Here is a 19,563-nt window from a genome sequence, read left to right on the forward strand (position 1 = left end):
CTGGGGGCTTTGGAGTTGATGGCTTTGTGTTGATGCCGGCCTGGGGGATGTGTGAATCGTCTCCAGGGGGGCTATGGTGCCACAGGGAGGCTGCCAGGACCCTGAAAGCTTTTCCTTCCTTGTCACTCAACTCCATCCTCTCTGGCTCCAGGCTGCCGCTGGGAAGGGTGGTCCACCATCCTCTCAGACCGAGGACTGTTCTTGCCTTTGGCCAGCAGGTGGTGCTGCTCCCCACAGAATCCTCCACACTCAGGCAATGGGGAGGCACTGATTTCTTGTCACTTTCTCCACTAGTGCTTCCTCAGTCTGTTCCTCCCTAGAATGTTCTGGGAGTCTGCACTGCCTCACTGTGAATCTAAGCCTTCATCCTTCCTTCACTAGCCCTTCCGCATGCTATGTGTGCTAGATACTGCGTGCCCTTCCCTTTGCCCGCCTGGATCCTTGCATTCCCAGCTTTTGCTAGCTTTGAGACCACCACTGCCACCATCCATGGCATTTGGGGATATGTATTTTCCTCATCGAACTCCTGTGATCTGCCCCTCCCCCTCCAGATTACACTTTTTTAGTTGTGGTTACCCTAGAGAGTCCTGGATCGAGGCCTTCCTGTGACATCAGACAGCACCCTTTGCTCGGTGGACTGGGGTTCACAGTCCACTGCCCGGCTCTCTGGGTGTGGTCTGTCAGCTGCCCAGACTGAAATAAAATAAGCTCGTGTTCCTGGAATCAAGCTGGGGTGAACCCCCCCCACCCTGCCCCCAGCTGGTGACTGCAGGCTTTTCTCTCCCCTGCCGAGTAGCCCTTTTGAAAGCCTCTTAGCTCGTGCAGTCCTAGTGGAGTCTTGCCCTGCCAAGTTCCCCCAATCACTAGAACAAGTGTCTCCTCATGGCCTCTGCCAGTGGTCAGGCTAGAAACTGCCCATCTTTGATGAGCCTCAGACTCCCCATCTTCCGCCAGAAGGAAGAGGGAGCAGATGTGGGGGGTTGATAATCACTGGGTGGGTAGAGAGCATCCTAATCTTGGTCCTTCTGTTCCAAGAAGATTTGGAGGGCTCTTGTTCCCCTTCCTCTTCCCATGTGGCCTCAGGGCTCCCCTCAAACCTAGACCTGCCCAGTAGAGGGCTAAGGGGTACCGTCCCCACTGTCGGTATCAGGTCTAAACTTTGACCTGCCACTTGCGTGGTCACTTGCTTAGAACAGCTTGGGTTGTCTGTCTCCGCACATAGTGGGTGCCTAATCCATGTTAGTTAAACAAACACTGCCCTAGTGCTTCCTCCTCCCAGAGGACTTGGCTAAGACAGCCCGGGGTGCCCCTGCCCCCTTCTGTCCTCTCCCAAGCCTGCCCATCTGGTCCTAGGCTGCTTCCTCGTTCCTGGAAAAAAGGCCCCAGGCTTCCTTGGCACTGACAGAATGGGGTTCCGTTGAGTCAGGGCAACGGGAAGCCACAGCTCTTAGATCCTTGGAAACCAAGCAAGGCCTGGAATGGAGGGGAGAGAGAAGGCCCTCAGGGCCTTGGCCCTAAGCCTGGGGAGAGCCAGAAGGGGGTGTGGTGGGGGAGCAGCTGTGTGGGCAGAGACCAAGATGAATGAGCTGCTCCTGGAGCTGTCACTGGAAATAGGAGGAGTGGCCACAGGCAGTGACGCCGAGAACAGGACAGGAGGCCTGTAAACAAGGAAGCCACCTGGGGGAGACTCAGGGCGGTCACTGGTCCTGGGGAGCAGGTGCTTCCTGAGGCGCGCCCTTGAGAGGGCTCTGGGGGGCTGCCTGGCCAAGTCGTCCGCCGGCACGAGGGGGCGCTGTCGACTGGCTTCCCGAAACCACTGGCTCCCTTCCGAAACAGCTCCACGGGGAGTGGCCATCGGAGGGTGTGATGCCCCAGTGTCTGAGGCCTGGCTTTCCCACTGGGCGGCCCTCCCTTCTCCTGTCCCTAAGGCAGCCGGGCCAAGGGCACCAGCTCTGACAGGGAGGGCACGGGGCTCCAAGCCTGGCCGTCGTGGGTGTGAGCTCATTCCCCCAGGACCACCAATGCTCGAATTCCCCTCTTCCCCCACCTCAGGGCTCAAGTTGTAGGCTGGGCCCTCATCAACACCATTTGTTGGGAGGGGGCTCTGGGGCTATCAGGCTCCAGGCTGCCCTTGGCACTGTCCCCCTGGCGCCAGGGAAACAAAAGGTGAGGGGGCCCCAAGGGAGTTATCTGGCCCCACCACCACCAAGGGAGGGGGCCAAGAGGGGCATACCTCCTCCCCACTCCCCCAGCTCTGCAGATTCTTCGAGACACTTTCACAGGCGGAAATTCCCAGAGGTCAGAGGAGGGAAACGGTTAATTCCTTTTATTCAATGGGTCCCCCCTACACGCCTCCCCCCAGCTTCCTCCCTCCACTTCCCGCCCCCCCCTGTGTGAACAGGAAGTGGAGAGGAAAAGGCTCAGAGCAGAGCAGCTGGGAGCAGGAGGCAGGGAGTGGGCGGCAGGCTTGGTGCCAGCCCTGCCCCTCATGGTTGCTTGCTGGAGGGCCAGACCCACTGTGGCCTGGGAAAGAACCTGCAGCCTGGCCCGCGAGTGGCCGCAGAGCCGGGTGACAGCCTGCTCGTGGCGGAGCGCCCTTTTCTCAACCTGCTTCTAGGTCAAAGGCTGCTGCCAGGAGGGCGCGAGGCATCCTCTGTCCAAGCCCCAGCTGCCCCGGCCACTGCAACCCCACCCCCACTGCAGGCTGGGCATCCTGAGGCTGGCAGGCATCTCTTCGGGCAGCCGCCAGTCCTGGCACTGGCTCCAGCCACTCAGCCCCTTGGCCCTGCCAGTTCTTTGAAGCTCATGCAGTGCTTCCTGTTTGGGGCAGGCGATGCCAGAGCCCCTCCCCCACCATTGTTCTGTAGAGACCATAGGTCCATCTGTTGCCCCATGGCGGGGCCCCTAGGCAGTGCCACACGGGAGCAGCACCACAAAGGACCCTGCTGGCAGCTTGATTATGTGGAGTGAGGCTGGGCCCTGAAGCAGGTTGAGGGTGAATGGTGGTCAGAGGCAGGCCTGGCGTGGGCAGTGGGCTAGAGGGAGGATGCTAGGTAGTTCTAGTGACCGGGCAGCCAGAGCCCCCAGCTTTCTCCTCCACCTGGAGCACGGCGATGATGCTTTTCGGGGAGCTATACCTACCGAAGCCACCAGGAGAGGGACTCCGTTCTCATGCCCTGTTTCCAAAAGGGAAAACTGAGGCAGATGGCAAACTGGGGTCTAGGATGGCTGATAAAGGGGGCACAGAGTAGGGTTCTTCTCGCTGAATGCCCTCTGATGGGGTGCTTTCCTCTCCCTGGGCTGCTCCGCTGTTTCTCAGCTCTCACCTTGAAGTAGCTCTTGAGCTGAGAAGTGGGAACCACGGGGTCACTGGGAGGTTAGGGTGGCCTTACGCTGGTGACCAGCAACCAGCGTCCACTGAGAACAAGCCCAGGCAGGCCCCGCAGGAAAACAGAAGGGGCACTGGTCCGGCTGCAGGAAATTGGGTGCGCTCTTGGTTCCCGGTCCAGCGCAGTCAAAAGTCTGTTTGTGTTTCCCAGGTGCGGGGCAGGTGCTGTCTATCTGCAGCTCACCTCCTCCGCCGCGTCTCACAGCTCTGCCTCCAGCCTGCTTCCTCCCGCAGCCCAGACGTGGTCTCCCCCACTTCCCCCACCAGATCCTCTGGCTTCTCACCAGCCCAGGACCTGAGCTACCTAGACCATGCCTCCCGAAGCTCAGTGCGGCAGAGACCTCAGCTGCTCTTGTTCACAGAAAGGCCTTCGTGGGTGTTCGCGCCTGAGATGGATATGCTGGGCCTCCCTGGTGGACGCTGGGCTGGGAGGCCCACGCCCCTGTTTACTGTCCTTTCCTCCCCTGCCCCAATCTCTGTGGGACGCCAGGATGCTGGCAAACCACTGCTGCCAGTCTGCCTCCTGATCTTACAGGTGCTGAATCTCAGAGCAGAAACCAGGGGCTGACGTGAAGCTCCAGCCAGCATCCTGTCCCTTCTCCGTAAGACTCACCATCAGTCACCAGTGACCCCTGTGCCCGTCAGGAGCCAAACACTGTCCTAGGCTTCACTGTGCTGGCTCTCCCTCTCCAGCTAAAGGGCGTTGAGCTGAGGGACAGGGAGGTGATCTGGAAAGAACAAGTGTAAGTCTCTGCCGTTTACCAGCTGTCAGTTTAATCATCCCCTCAGAACTTCAATTTCTTCAGTCTAAAATGCGAATGAAGAGAACAACTTGGAGGCCCAAGAACAGTGCAGCACACCTGCGAGGTTAGCCTAGCACGGGGCCCCTGAGCCATTCCTGTTGGCTTGTTTCTCTTCCACGTCATTCTGTGCCTCGTCCCTCAGGGGCTGGGACTCTGTAAGCCCTATCGTGGCTCTTCCCGCACAAACCCCTCTGATCTCCTCTTTGGGAATCAGGGTGGGATTGGAAGAAAGAGGCTTGCTTGAGAAGGCTCTTCTGGTTTCTCAAAAGATGGCGGTTCTGGGAAGAGACTCAGTATGAGTGTGAGAGAGGAATCCCTCAGCCATATAGAACATGGCCCCTGAGGTGGGACAGGAGTGCTGCCTTGGGGAGTGGGGTCCCGGTTTCTGGAGGAGAGAGGACACTACTCTTGCTCCACGGAACAGATAGGATCGGTGGAGGGGGCTGGGCCAGGCGTGCCTCCTCTGCCAGCCTGCCCTCGTGGTCCAGCCCGAGCTTGCACAACAGCCTGGCTGGCTGGCTGGCTGGCACTCCCCTGGGAGCCTCAGGAAGTCCCCCTTGTCCCCCCCTTGACCTTTGACCCCTTGGGCCTGCTGCAGACCAGAATTCCAGGCAGCTGTCCTCTCTTTTACCTTCTGTTCTTGGCCATTTCCCTTTAAGGCTGGAACTCAGAGATACCCCAAACCCCCACCTTACAGCTCATCCTTTCACATGCTCTCTGGTACAGGCCAGCTGGAGCATCCCCTGCGGTGGCTCCTTACTGGAGCAGGGGGGACCCTGGGCCATAAGCCAGCAGGGAAGACCCTTGGAGTCTAGCTACCTGAAGGGCCCAAGCCTTATAGGAGATTGCCTTCAACAAGTACTCCTGAACTCCAGGCATCCTCCCAGCTGTCTTGCTTGACTTCATTTCTGTCCCAGAACTCAGCAGGCCAAGCCAAGAACAGCAGACAGAGCCTCCTCTCCCTCCAGCCTCTGCGCAAAGTTGAAAGGACCCTTCATACTGTTCCACATTAAACCGTGCTGCACCTCACGGCAACTCAGTTTCACAATCAAATATTCCCTTTGGTTTTCTAGCGGAATTTTTGCTTTTATTTTTTAGGGTTTCTTGGCCTTTTTTTTTTTTTTTTTTAAGCAATCAGTCTAAATTTGTCATCACACATCCCCCATTTCCGCCCCAAAGGGCCTCCTTTTCATCCCCTGGAATCTGGAAACCATATGTGTGGGCAGAAACCCCCCAGCATCCCCCACGGCACCCTGGCCCAGCCTGGCCTCCACAGGGGCAGCCTGTTAGCTGGGGAAGAGTCTACACTCCAGGCTGGGGCTGGAAAGGGAGTTTCTCTTTGGACCTTCCCAGCTCAAGCCATGGAGAAGCCGTGTGGTCTAGTGGTTAGGGCTGGAACACATGGGTTCTGTCCCCAGCAATCTCTTTGACTAACGCCAGAAGCCTGGGAAAGTCCCCTTGGTATCCAAGGGACTCAGTTTCCCCATCGGTTGAGGGACTCAGAGCGTTACCAGCTAGCTCATCTCCTACCTGCCTGGCTAAATAGAGTTTTTGATCCAACATTTTTGCTCTGTCACTTATAAGCTCTGTGACCTTGACAAATGGCTTAATCTTTCTAAATTTTGATTTCCTCGTCTATAAATTAGAGACTATTGAACCTACCTCCTGGTTGTTGTTAGGGTTTAAATAAGAAAACATATTCTCAAGGACCTGACGTCAATAAACATTAGTTGTTGTTAATAGTAAGTTGAAATACATAATGAGGTGGCAGTGTGTTCTCGGTGGGCACAGCTCTGAGGCCCAGCCTACCCGCCCCTGCCTCTCCTGCTCAGGCTGCCCTGACTGGACCTTCTTTGGGCCTCCTCAGCTCTAGAAGGGGAAGGGATGCATTAGCAGTGCTAGTGGATCAGGCCTGAGGCCCTGCGGCTCAGTCCCTGTCTCCATGGCGACCCCAGCCCCTCCCCTTCTTCCTTCCTCAGGAGCTTTCTGTTTACTGTAAACAGCTGCCCAAGCTCAGCCCTAGCTGATCCCGCCCAGGGCCAGCCAGACCCTCTCTGAACTGGGGACAGGCTAGATGTGAAGGTCCGGGCACAGCATCCTGGGCTCCAAGCGGCCTTGAAGAGGCTTTGTTTTGCCACCTGGACTGGAGGGGAGGAAAGAAGGAGAGGGGAAAGGCCTGTGACCTCAGACCAGGGCAGCCAGGGTCTCAGAGACAAGGATCAATGGAGGGTAATTAAGGAAGACTTTGCCAACAGAGCCTGGTAGAGAGATCTCTGGCGTGGCCTTAGGCTGACCTGGGTTCAAATCCTGACCTAGATGTCTGGATGTGCTCATTGCACCATCCTCGGAAGACTGGTTGCTGTGTAGATGGATGGTAACACACAAACACACATTATCATGGCGTGTTGCTAGCCTGCATTGGTGGTGGCTGGATTTATGATTTCACCTCTCACTCTCCCACTCAGGGACTTCGCATGAGTCCCAGCCTATTCCTCCACCTGGCATGCCTCAATCACACAAGCTGCAAGCATGTGTATGTGTACGTGAAACACAGACACATGTGCACACAGCAAATACATACGAGCCAAGTAATGAAATAAAACTCGCAAGCGTCTGAGGCACAGGAGAATCTCCATGAAGGTGGAGTTAGAGTCCAGTTGTTTGTTTGTTTGTTTGTTTCTTTCTTTCTTTCTTTCTTTTTTTAAGATTTTATTTCTTTTTAAGTAATCTCTACACCCAATGTGGGGCTTGAACTTGCACCCCCTGAAGATCACGAGTTGCATGCTCCACCGGCCGCGCCAGCCAGGCACCCCGAGTCTAGTGTCTTAAGCCCGGATCTGGGCCTGAGCAGAACCACACTGGAGCTGGGGCATTGTACCACCGTCACCAGGTTACCACAAGTGCCTACCTCTCTCTCCACTCAGCGCACCGCCCCCCCCGCCCCGGGATTGCACCTGCCTTCCCTGCTCAGCTGACCACTGTCCAGGAATACAGGGAATGCTGTTAGGGTACGGCTTCCCATTCCTAGGGGTCATGCTTTCAGGGCAGGATGTCTGGAATGTAAGGCTTCTGGCCCCCACCTAAGGAGCTCGCAGTGGCTCCTTTGACTCCAGCATCCTTGGAAGTATCGGCCAGTTAGGGGAGGCTTCAAGGGTGAGATGGAGAGCTGTCATTCCCCTTACCACCAGAACCAGGGTTGGCTGGGGTTAGGCAGGGGCATTCATCAATTTGAGTCATTCCCCACAGGCCCATGAGTAAGCGTGGCTCTGGATTTCCAGCACCCCCTCCCCACCAACATGCCTGTCGGGGTCTTCCAGGGCTGGGTTCCTGCCGGTCCCAGGTGTAGCCCTGGGGTGGCATGGTGGGCTCAGCTCCCTCAGAGGCAGGGAGCAGCATCTGCAGGCTTGTGGGCTTAGCTGACTGCTCTCCCTCACACCCATCTGCCAATAAGCGGGCCTAACACCGGAGTTTCTGTCCTCACCCTGGTCTGGGCTGCATGAGCGAGGAGAGGAGCCCCCAGTACTAAAGTCAGCCCCGTGGACAGGACTGGAAATCCCCCACTTCTTACCTTGGCTGGTTGAGGAAACAGCCTCCCGGCAGAAGGCCGCCTCCCGCCAGGGACTTTTCTCCTGGGGTGACACAACATACAGGGCAGCTACGGGGACCCCGGCCGCACTTTAGCCAGCTTCCAGGGGGTTAGGGGGTGTCACACAGGACCACTCTCTCCCCTGCAGGAAGCATGGCAGTCAAAGGTCCTAGAGCCCTACAGGGGCTTAAGCAGGCCTGAAAGCGTAGGCAGGGAGAAGGGAGGCCACAGGGTGGCCAGGAAGGTCCACACTGCTGGTGGCATCCGGGAATCTGACAGGGCCCCAGCAATCCTGTACCCAGAGCTCCTCAGCCCCTCCTCCACAGCTCCCTTCCCTCACCCAGCACCCGGTCTGAACCGGGCTTCTGATAGGATATAAAGCCTTCACAGGGCTTGGGTCTCCCAGGGTAGTGGTTTCCAAACTGTTTTGATTATGAACATTCATGCATAAATTACGCACTAGAGTCAAAACCTGTATGAAATATTATTAAAGCTCAATTTTTTTTTTAGATAGAAAGTAAGTTTAAATGGAAATCATCCTATTTCCTCCCACCTCCTGACAGACGGCCTTGCTCACTCCTGCCCTCAGCCCACCAAGGAGCCCACTGCACTGATGGCAGACCATCCCACCTTGCAGGAGGGTACAGGGCATGGGGGGGCTTTGCGAATCACGAACAGTTGAGTAACCCACATCTGAAACTCTTCTATTTGTTGTCGTTAACTTGAAAAGAACCTCAGTCATCTTCGGAAAGTCTCTTTTGTTGCAGTGGTGGTCATGCCACAGCTCCCTGCCCCAAAAGACCCCAGCAGCCTGTCCCTAGAGCCACAACACCCCGGGCAGAAAGGGAGCACTTATCAAGGAAGAATGCACAGGCCCGCGTATGTATGTGTGTGTTTCACGTTCGTGTGCCTGTGTGCATGCACACCCGGGTGTGTCGATCCAACAGCCTGCTCAGGGACAGCCTCTGTTTTCTGGTCCTGCTGGCTTTGGGGCCTCGTGCAGCTCACAAGGTACTGAACTGAGACACCTGCCATTAACCCTTTTGACCTGAGTCAGAGGAACCTCTGCCACTGAATCATATTCCTTATCTCATCTGCATTGTCCCAGCAGAACCCTTGAGATAGGCGAAGTAGCTATCAATATGTCCCTGGTGGAGGGGAGGAGCCTGAGGCACAGGGAGGAGAGGGAATGGCCCAAAGTCACGTAGTTCCACAGAGCTGGGTCTCCTGTGTGCACCCGCTCCTCCCAGGGTGTCTCTCTTCAGGTCCTGCCTTGCTGCCACTGCGGGGTGGCCGGCCTTTTCAGTTCCCCAGAGAGAAGGCCAGCTCAAGACCCTCTCCCTGTCCTTGGAAATATGACACAGCCACAGGTCAGCCCTCTTAGCGGGGAGCAGGGGCCCCACAGGCAGAGGGCAGGGGTCTGACTTCTGCCAAGGCCAGGGCCAGAGTTGCCCCAGCTCCAATTGGCCGGGGCAGGCTCTGGGGCCAGTGCTTCCTCCTTCATTCAAAAGCTCAGCCCTGTAAGGGTGGCAGAAGGGGCGGGTGAAGGGAGGGCTCAACCTCCAGCCCCCTCCCCCCTCACTGACAGCTGTAATCTGCTTGGGAAAATCTTTTTTTTTTTTTTCCGCACAGGAAAAAATATTAGTTGTCCCGATAACAAGGAAAACAAAATCCAGCGCAGGGCATCAGAGACTTCCTGAGGCGGGAAACAATGTCCAGGGAGTTCAGTGGAGAAGCCCGAGCTGGGAGGCTGAGGGGGAGCCGAGAGAGGACACTGGTCCAGGCCTATCCGGCCGGCGGGGGAGGGGGATGACAGATCGAGGAACTTGGAAAAAAGATTTCCCCCCCAAAACCTTGAAGTCTGGGCCGTTGAGCTGTATCCGGGAAATGATTCAGGAGCGCGCACGTCCCGAGCGGGATCAGGCCCCATCAGCTCAGGTGCTTCGAGTCTACCTCTCTTCCCTTCCAGTCCCCGGCCTGTTCTCCGGGGGCGCTGTCCCCGGGGCCTGGGGGCCTAGAGGGTTAGGCGGCGGGGTCCCTGCTAGGGGGCCTGGAGAGGCCAAGGGCACCCCACGGACACCCCTCCCCCCCAGGCTTCTCTCCTTATCTGCCCCGCGGTTACTTCCCTGGGTAACTTTCCACTGGGATTGGGGGTCCAAGAAGGGGAGGGCTGCTCCAAAGGCTCCACCCCCAAGCGGACCGGACTCTGTTGCCCATTTCCCCAGGGCACTTGCTCTCTTTGGTCCAGTGGGTGTGGCCTCTGAGCACTGTAGGCTCTGGGGAGGGGCCAATGAGACCCTAGGATTTAAAGCAGGGCCCTCTGCTCCCCGGGAGAAGTGGTTCTCAATCCTGGGGGCGCAATGGGTCATTTAGGGAGCTTTTAGAAAATACCAGTGCCTCCTAGGCCCCTTTTCCGAACAATTATGTCAAAATCTCTAGGGATCTGCTCAAGTGATTCTTGTAGTGTAGTCAGGGCTGAGAAACCCCTGTTCCATGACCCTGTGACGCTTTGGTCGCTGGCTGGTCCCTTCCACCTCTACCATCAGCACCGGCCCCTCAGTTCCAGATTGAAGCCCCTCAGAAATTTCCCCCCCATCTAGCTGATGGCCTCTGAGATGCCTGCAGAGTTCCCTGACCAACCTGATAGGAGGCTCTGGGTTACCGCTGCCCCTTCCCTCTGCTCCTTCTCTTCCCCTTGGGCAATGAAGTCTGCGGCCTTTGTTCTCAGCCAACAGGCTCTGTGACCAGAAACCTACCCACAGCTTAATTACAGCCCCATTCACCGGCCATAGGCTGGCCACCTTCCACACCCAACCTGCCCAGCTCTCCTGTTCAGCGTCCCCCTTCCTCACATAGCCGGTAACCCAGGCAACTGCTCCCCACATCCCAGGGTCATAGCCAGCTCTATTCTCAGGAGGACTCGAGGTTCCTTCCCCATATGTCCTCAGCCCTTACACAAAGCCTAGGGCCCTCCTGGAGGTCTGGGCTCTGAGCACAGGAGCTATGATTATCACCAAGGGCTGGGGGCCTTGTCAGGATGCTGCTGCTGGTAAACTTACACGGTAAGTAACATGGTAAATGACCATTCCTGGTTCATTTTTAATTGTTCATAAACTTGCAGCAGTCACCTACATGCTAGGTCTATGGGGAGATACACACCTGAAGAGAGCCATAGTCCCTCCACTTGAAGGCCTTCTCAAGACAGGGAAGGACTGGGGCTCCTGGGTCTCGTGACTTTTGATCTTAGGGTTGTGAGTTCAAGTCCCACGTTGGGCATAGAGATTACTTAGAGAGATGGAGAAGGACTGTAATGAGCTATCACAGTGAGTTCTCTGAAACCTTCTCAGGAACACCTGGCATAGTGTAGGGAGTATAGCAACTACTCCATAAATGTTTGTTGAATGAATATTCGTTTCTTAAGTGGAGCATAGTATATCCCTCCCCTAGCTGTACAAATAAAGGGAGATATCTCAGGAGTCAGCAACAAGGCGAGGCTCCAGTTGCATCAACGGGGAGGGGAAAGGATAAAATGAGCCAGGGCCTGCAGCCCGGCTCAGGAGAACTCACTAGTATCCTTTTTTGCCTCCCACCAGGCCTTTTTTTTTTTTTTTTTTAACCAACAGAGGGGGCTGGGAAGTCCCCAGGGTCTGTCCAGAGGGCCTATGGGTTACCATCCCCTCTGCCCAAGTGGTCCTGTCTGCCTGGAGAATCACCACAGATCCTGAGAGGCAGGACCACAGAGCAGGCTTTTCCCTTCTCCTAAGGGGGCCTTCTTGGCTTGGGTTTCCCAGGGGTCTCCCTTTCCCGCTAGAGGAGCTCACCCCAGCTCCCAGCCCCCATCACAGCATTTTCCAAACAGGTGGAGGATGCTGTGGACAAGTGGCCACCTGGCTGCGGAAGAGGGGAAGCCCCAATGCTCACCCCTGGGGCTTCAGTCTCCCCAGGGGAAACAGTTCGCTCAGAAGCCACTGCCTGCTCCCCAGAAGCTTAGGCTCTGACCCTTGGCCTGGGCAGTGGGCAGGCGGCTTCAGGAGCTTGGGGTGAGGGGGCTTAGAAGGGAGGGGCTCCAATCCCAGCTGCCTAGCTCTGGGTACTAACAGGCCATGCCGGGGGCAGCCGAGATTGAGGGGGGGCACCACCACCTGCTTTTCCTTGTTTTGTTTTCAGGGCACTAATTACTGTGCTGAGCTCCGAGCTGCCTAATGAGGCCGTTTGGATTTCCTGTTGTTCTGGCTTCCCAAGACCCTTAAAGGGCCAGCATCACACTAGGAGCATGCCCGGGTGGGACACCAACAATTCTGGGGAGCATGAGCACAGAGGGGCTACCCTTGGCTCAGCCTGAATGCCAAGGGCAGTGACAAGGGGATGGTCTAGTACTTCCCAGCTGCTCACATCCTCCATGAGGACCTGCTCAGAAGTGCCCGCACCGGAAGCAGAAGCTTCAGAACTGTGTCGCCCAGCCAGAGTATGGGGTAGGGTGGGAGGGGGAGGCAAGGAGGCCAGGGCTGAGGAGGAAAGGCTGGTGATGTCACCAGTGCCCAGACTGTGAGAACCACTGCAGCACTAGGCAGGAGGGAAACGCCATGACGTCCTGTCCCCCCCCCCACTAGAAAATAAACACTTGTTGTCTGAGCAGCCCCCGCCACTTCCGAAGGGGCAGGCTAGCCAAGCTCGTGGTCCACAAATGGGCCTCAGCCCAGCTTTGAGCAAAGTTCTTTGCCCAAGTCGGATGCAGAAAGGCCTGCGGGTCAGGCTGCCCCTAACTCAGTCCCTCCATGGCACACCACCAAACAGGGCTTACGGGATGCATTCGTCCCTTCTGCACCTTAGGGCTCTTGTTTGCACCCGGAGGAGCAGAGCATGGCTGGTGAGACCAGGGAGCCCCCTTCCATGCTTGCCACAGGCTGCTGACGACCGGGCAGGGCAGGTGGGGGAGCGCCCATCTGCCTCCTGAGTTCTCCTCGGATCTCTGGCACGGCCTCAGCCCTAAGACCTGTCCCAAGTGCCCCTCCAGCTGCCCCAGACTGTGGGTCCCCTGGGCCCCAGGAGCCCTGGCCTGCAGCACCCTCCCCCACAGACAGGGTGACGACATTGTTGTTCTTATACGGGGCCTTCCGCCTGGAGTTCCGGCTCCGCTAAATGGTGGGAATGAGGGTCCCAGGGACAAAGCCAGCCTGGTTCCCGCAGCCACCTCAGAATGGACGGAATCCCCATTGTGTGCGGGCTCCCTGTGCCCGCCCTCCCCTTGCCCGCGCCGGACATGCCAACAAACAGCTCATTGAGTCCGGGGGAGGGGCCCGGGAGACAACAATGTCCCCCAGCGGGCCAGGGCAGTGAGCTCAGCTGGGGGTGGGGGCTGCCATGGAGGCCGGAGGGCGATGATCTCAGCCTGGGGAGGGACGGCCCTTGCGACAGGCTGACCTGAGCCTGGCCTCCCCGGTGAGGCTGAGAAGGGCTGACCAGGGCTGGCCTCACCCTGGCTGCCCCACCCCCGGGCTGAGCTGGGAACTGACCCAGGCTTCTCACGCTTAAACTGCCCCAGCCCAGGGCGCCAAGCAGGCGCAGCAGGGGGCCCACAGGATCCTGCAGAACCGCCCCAGATCCAGGAGGCTGGGGGACCCTACCTCTGGCAGCGCCATTCCAGAAGCCCCTGAGCGAGGCCCAGCTCAAACAGAGCCCTCCCATGCCACCAGGCCACACTGACCACAGCGGGACTTTTGGATCAATAAGTGGATGTACTTTCTATCACCAGAACTATCTAAACTGCAGGCTCAGCCTGGAGCCAGGGTGAGGATCCAATCCCTGGAGGTATTCAAGCTCTTGGTTACAGAACATGGGGTTCGTCTAGGTGGTCTAGGTGGCCTTGAGAACTCCCCTCACCCTGAGCTTATGGATTCCCTTTGTGCGTTCCAGGCCTGAGGTTAGATGCACCCGGGCCTGATCCAACCCTTTATCCTCTTCTAGGCAAGTCTGGGCTCCCATGCAGAGCCTCGGGCCTCTGAGAGTAAAAGGAGGAAGTGGGGAGAACTGGCAGGGGAAGTGGCATGGCCAGAGTGGCCCCCATCCTCAGTATTGGAGCTGGGGAGCCCTGACACTGGTCATGTTTGCAGGGCTCCCTATGCAGGTCATCAGGGGTCTGGCATTCTCAGGTGGCCAGCCATCTCAAGGGCAGGACCCAGGCGTCAGTGCACACCTGACCCCCAGCCAGAGGTGCAGAAAGGCTCCTAGCTGCCTCTGGTCTTCCCTTTGGACCTCCCCGCTCTAGACCACCTTGTATGCCACTGCCAGAACGCCCGCCTCAGCTCTAGAGCCCACAGGTTCCTGACTGCCTCTCAGTCGAGTCCGAATATGCCTGCTGGGTCCCCAAACCCGAGCTATCTAACCTCATGTCCCACCCACCACGTGTGAAATCTGTTCCAGCTCTTCCTACGCCATTTCCACCCTGATCCTTTTCCTCTCTCCATTCTCCCTGCTGGGAATGCCCTCTCTTTTCTAAGTTCCACTCTTTTTTCCAGCCAGGCTCAGTGCAGTCCCCCTCTCCCACAAAGCCTCTTTTGACCCCTGAAGCCCCACTCCCTCTCTGAACCCTGGTTCCCAAGGTCATCGCATTTGTTTTCATGAGCCGCAGTTTCATCCCCACATCCCATGGGCATCAGGAGTGAACTATGGTGTTCCCTTTGGCCTCGCTGACCGTAGCCCGGTACTAGACCTCATCCACAATTGGTTGACTGATGGACCCAAACTCTGCATACACATGTGGCCCCCAGAAGGCTAGCCATGGGGTGCACACATCTTTTGCCTGCATTCTCTTCTTTTGATGGCAGTTTGATGGATTTGTCCTGGGTCTCCCTGGCTTCTTCTCCACCTGGAGAAGGGCTACGGTAATCTGGGTATGAGATCAAGTCACTTAGGAGAGGAGGGGAAGCAAGAGACAGGGGAGTTGGTCACAAGGCGACACAGGGATCTTGGTGGCAGAATGCTCTAGGGGCGCCTGGGTGGCACAGCGGTTGGGCCTCTGCCTTCGGCTCAGGGCGTGATCCCGACGTTATGGGATCGAGCCCCACATCGGGCTCTTCTGCTATGAGCCTGCTTCTTCCTCTCCCACTCCCCCTGCTTGTGTTCCCTCTCTCGCTGGCTGTCTCTGTCTCTGTCGAATAAATAAATAAAATAAAATCTTAAAAAAAAAAAAAAAAAAAGAATGCTCCAACAACAGGAGTATTCGTGTTGCCCAAGCAGGATTCGGGAGACTGGGGGGAGTGGGCACAATAGAGGGCCGAAGCCTGTCTATTTCTAAATGTATAGAGTTAACTGAAGCTATTACTGAAATCCCTGGGGCTGAAGACCCTGAGTATTCACCATTGCTCTGGAAATTCTCTGTGAGCTCCCACACCTTAAATCCAACCTGCCCCTTTGCCTCAGAGTTCTTGTGGCTGGACAGCTCCGTAGGGCTTGTGAGAATGGTGGCCAGAGGACTGGGGGCAGGAGAGGCAAAGTGACACTGGCTCACAATGGCCTAAGCTTGTCCGGAAAACTCCCTGGGGGCTCTGGTCCTGGTGCCACCCAGGCCTCTCTGGACTTCTTCCCTGGGGAAGAGTCTGGACACATACATTGTCTGGGCTGGAGGTTCTTTGCTAATCACAGGCAAGATAAGTTACTCATTAGCAAGCAACAACATGCAATTCATCAACTCCAGGGAAGAGTTCAACCTGGACGAACAACTGGGATACATAGGGTAGACACTGTCACAGGAAGTTCTCCCATATGTCTAACCTAAATCCTTCCTGTCACAGTTGAAGCCCGTTTCCTCTCATTCTGACCATGGTGGGAGAAGGAGGTAGCCTGTCACAACCCTTTGCTTCAGACCCATCACCTACTTGACCATGGCAGTCAGATTGCTCTTCAGCCTTCTCCAGGGAACAGTGCCCTGCCTGTTGAGGCAGCCGTTCAGAGTTGGCACCTGTCCCTGATGTCTTTCTCTCTCTATGAGAGTATTTGAAACACGACACTTCCTGGTTCGGGCCTGATCCTTTCTTCCAGGGAGGCTGTCTGAGTAGTCCCCACTCCCAGGTTCCTGGGGCTGCCCATCCCCTATCTCTTGCTCGCTTCAAGTCCTGGGTGGCAGCTGGGATCAGAGATCAGAAGCGGTGTGGAGAAATGAGGAGAGGTCAGAGTTCCTTTCAGGAGATGAGTTGTTGGTCAGTGGAAGGTGAATGGCACCCGGGAACCTGGGGAACCCAGGGACAACGCTGAGCCTGGGTGCCAATGGAAGGCCAGAGCCAGAAGAGAGGAGTGAGGGCTGAGCGGGAGGGTGCGGCTGGGGAGGGCTTCCCACCTGTAAAAGTTAACAGAGAAGAGAGGTTTCAGAGACAAGTGACCTGTATGCTGGGGAGGGACAGTGGAGGCTAGTCAGCCGGGGTAGAGGACAAGTGAGTGAAAAGGCTTCTCTAGAGGAAGAAAAACCCCAGCTAAGGAAGCCGGCCCAAGATCTAGGGCCCAGGGGGTGCCTGAACCTTTGCTTTCAGGCTCTGCCCCAATTCCCTCAGGCCTTCAGCACAAGCTGGCAGAAGGTTCTCTCTCAATCCCATCACTCTGAGCAATGTCTTTGCCCTGTACCCTCTGTTCTCTAGCCCTGTGAGCCACCTCTCAAAGTCGTCCGCGCCCTGAGAGGGATCTGGGCAGGAGGCAAGGGCAGGCTAGGGTGCGGGCCTACAGCCAGAGGGTCTTCACGCAGAGGCCTCCGTTAGCCTTCCCTCCCTTCCCCCCGCCCCCGGCCTCCCTGTTCGTTCGCTAGGGTGGGGACAGGAAGGAGCTAGGGAAGGGGAAGCCAGGGGCTCTGGGAAAGTTGCCGTGGAGGCTACCATAAACCCCGGACTCCTCTCTGTCTGGAAATACCCGCTGCATGGCTCCTGGCCCTAGCTTTCCAGGCATCCCCTGGGTTTGGCAGATGAAGCTGGGGCAGCTGCTGGGTCACCACCAGTGAGGACCCTTGCCTCCAGCCAGGAGGTTTCCACCCTGCCCCTCCTTTCCTCTTGATCAGCACACAGGAGGCCTGGGGAGAGCTTCCTTCTGATACAGTTAAAAGGGGCTTCTCAGGTCAGGGGCCCTCACCTTCTCCTCTCTTGAGTCCATTGTCTCTGCAGGCCAAAGTGTTCTCCTTGAAAAGGAGAGGGCCGCGTCCACACCAGTTACTCCAGCTCCAGGTGCCACCTGTGCTGACGTTCCAAGAAAGCAAAGGATGCAGTGTATAAGGCTAGCCTCAGCCCTCAGGCTCCATGGAAATCAGGGAGGTTGAAGGCGGGAGGTGCTCCTGGTCTCACAAGGAGCCAGAACAGGCACTCTGACTCATGCTCAATGATCTTACCCACTTGGACATCATTCCTTGAGACAGTGGGTCACCAGTCATGGACCATCAGTCCAGCCTAGTCTGTGGACCACCCAGCCCTCTTGGTGATGTGGGGAGGGCTGAGTTCCCTGAGCTACTAGGAGCCTCAATGACCAGGGGAGTTCAGAAGTTGAGTTCTCCTTCTTCCTACACACCTCTGCTCTGAAACACCACCAGGAAAGAAGAGGGCTGCCATCTTGAGACCTACACTTGGCCTTGGCAGGATAATCCTCTCTGGAAGTCCAAGGCCATGGGCAGTTGGTTCTTCCAACCTTCATCTCTTCTCCAAACCCATTCTCAAAGCTCCAGTCTTCTCTCTCCACCCAAGAACATTGTCACATCCTCTTCCCACAAAAGGCCCTTACACTCAAGGTTTTCCACAGGGCCCACCTCTTTCCATGCCCAACCTGGCTTTCCTCCCTTATGACTGTTTGCTTTCAGCTCTCCTTTTTCCTTCCTTTCCTTTTGGACCTCAATCTCCCTTCTACTCCAAGTCTACCCCTGGCTGTCAGGATGTCACCTGAGGGAAAGGAAATTAGTGTTTATTGGGCCCTGCAAATGTGTAATCACATATAGTCAGTCCCTCGGTCACCCTCCCGTGTTACTGTTATTATTACCCCCATTGCACAGATAAGAAAACCCAGGGGTTTAAATTACAAGCCCAAAGAGGGATGCCTGGCTGGCTCAGTCAGTAGAGCCTGTGACTCTTGATCTTAGAGTTGTGAGTTTGAGCTCCACACTGGGTGTAGAGATTACTTAAAAATAAAATTTAGGGGCACCTGGATGGCTCAGTTGGTTAAGTGCCCAGCTCAGGTCATGATCTCAGGGTCAGTGCATGGGAGGAGCCTGCTTGAGATTCTCTCTGCAGCAAACCCCCCAAATTTTTTTTAAAAAATAAAAATAAATTACAAGCCCCAAGGCCCCAAGACTACGTGGCTGAGGAGTGCCAAAACCCTGGTGCATGTTCTGCTTATTCGCCAGACTCAGCCAGAGCAGGTGGGGGTGGGGGGAGGCCCCATTCCAGTTCAACCCTCCCCATCGGGACCATGGGGAGTCCTCAGGACTCATGGTCTCTCAGCGCCCATGCCCCAAGTCCTACCCCTTTCTCCTCACAGGGTCTCTCACATCTTATTATCAGCCACGGCATCCTGTTCCCCATAAAGCCCCCAAATGAGTCCCCAGGGCCACCACTAAGTCATCATCTTTTCTCCTCCACCAGCCTCAGGCCTGTCCTATGGGAAACCCACTCTGTTCCGCGGGAAAGACCCTGAGCGGGCAGTTCCTTGTAGGGACTCGAGAAAGAGGTGAACAAGGCCCCGCGGGGCACCGCCTGCCGAGCGGGAATCCCTGCCCTAACCGCTGGCGCCCCTCGAGGGGAGGGGTGAGGGCGGAGGTGGTTCTGCGGCGGCATCTGTCCCAGGCGGGCGGGAAGCTGCTGCATTAAATTGTAAAATCGATTTATTGACCGGCAGGTGCGAGCAGCGGCAGATGGAGAGTAGCGCTGCCGGGGCGCATCTGCGGGGAGCGGCGGCATCGATCCCGGCCCCCCTCCGAAACCCGTCCGTCCCGGCCCTTTCTCGTCGGCTCGCTCCCAATCGCAGGGCCAAGGTCCGCGGAACGGCGGCGCCTGAGCGGCTAGGGTAGCTCGGCTCCCTTCCCCGCCCCCTCCCGGCCTCAGGGCCCCGGGCTGCGCCCCCACGGCTGGCAGGCCCTGCCAGCCCCACTGCCCCAGTTGGCACGCGGCGGGCCGGGCTGACGCGTGGCAGCGCCCTGCGGCAGATGAGGCACGCGCCGGCCTCATTTCAATGTGAATGGATCGAAAGGAGCAGCCATGTGGCAGCAACAGTTTGCAAATCTCCCCGCCTTCTGTGCAGCTCCCCGGCCGCGGCTCCCTGCACGTGGCCCCTTCTCGGCCGCGACCGCAGCGGCGCCCCTCAAGGCTTAAGCGCCCCGCCCAAGCCAGGCCCACTCCCCCGCCCCTGGCCTGCCCCACGGGCTCCATGGCCCGGCCTCCGCCATGCACCTACCTGGCCACAGTTTGCCCCGCCGAGAACGCGAGTCGGGGGTGGGCGAAACGACGCTAGAAGCTTCGGAGCTGCGCCGCGGACTCCGGGGGGGTGGGTAGGGAGGGCGAGTAGGCTACCCAGTGGGGGAGGGGTCCCGAGGCTCTACGCGGCCCCCGTGGTACGCCAATAAACCCGGGGTCAGCTTAGGGGCGCGGCTGGAAGACAACCTTGGCGCGTTACGGCCCCAGGTGAGGGTTCTGCCTGCTGGGGGGCTGTATGTAGGGGCCAGGAGGGGAGGACGACAGAAGCAGAAGGCCCCTGAAGGGGAGACTGTGGACCTTGAATGAAGCCAGGCCGGGACCCTGCTCCGGCTCCTGGCCTTGTCGGTGAGAGTGGGG

The 19,563-nt window shown here is 57.3% G+C and overlaps 1 long non-coding RNA gene across 1 annotated transcript; it reads right to left on the bottom strand.

Annotated features, from left to right (window-relative positions):
- Positions 1–15,431: 15,431 nt before the first annotated feature.
- On the bottom strand, positions 15,432–18,727 carry LOC130542505 (uncharacterized). The gene is made up of 2 exons (XR_008957109.1): positions 16,886–18,727; positions 15,432–16,109 (listed from the first exon to the last, which is right to left on the bottom strand). It is a non-coding gene; the product is annotated as an uncharacterized LOC130542505 (long non-coding RNA).
- Positions 18,728–19,563: the final 836 nt, after the last annotated feature.

This window comes from Ursus arctos, unplaced genomic scaffold (genome assembly GCF_023065955.2).
Source record: "Ursus arctos isolate Adak ecotype North America unplaced genomic scaffold, UrsArc2.0 scaffold_36, whole genome shotgun sequence".
NCBI lineage: Eukaryota > Metazoa > Chordata > Mammalia > Carnivora > Ursidae > Ursus > Ursus arctos.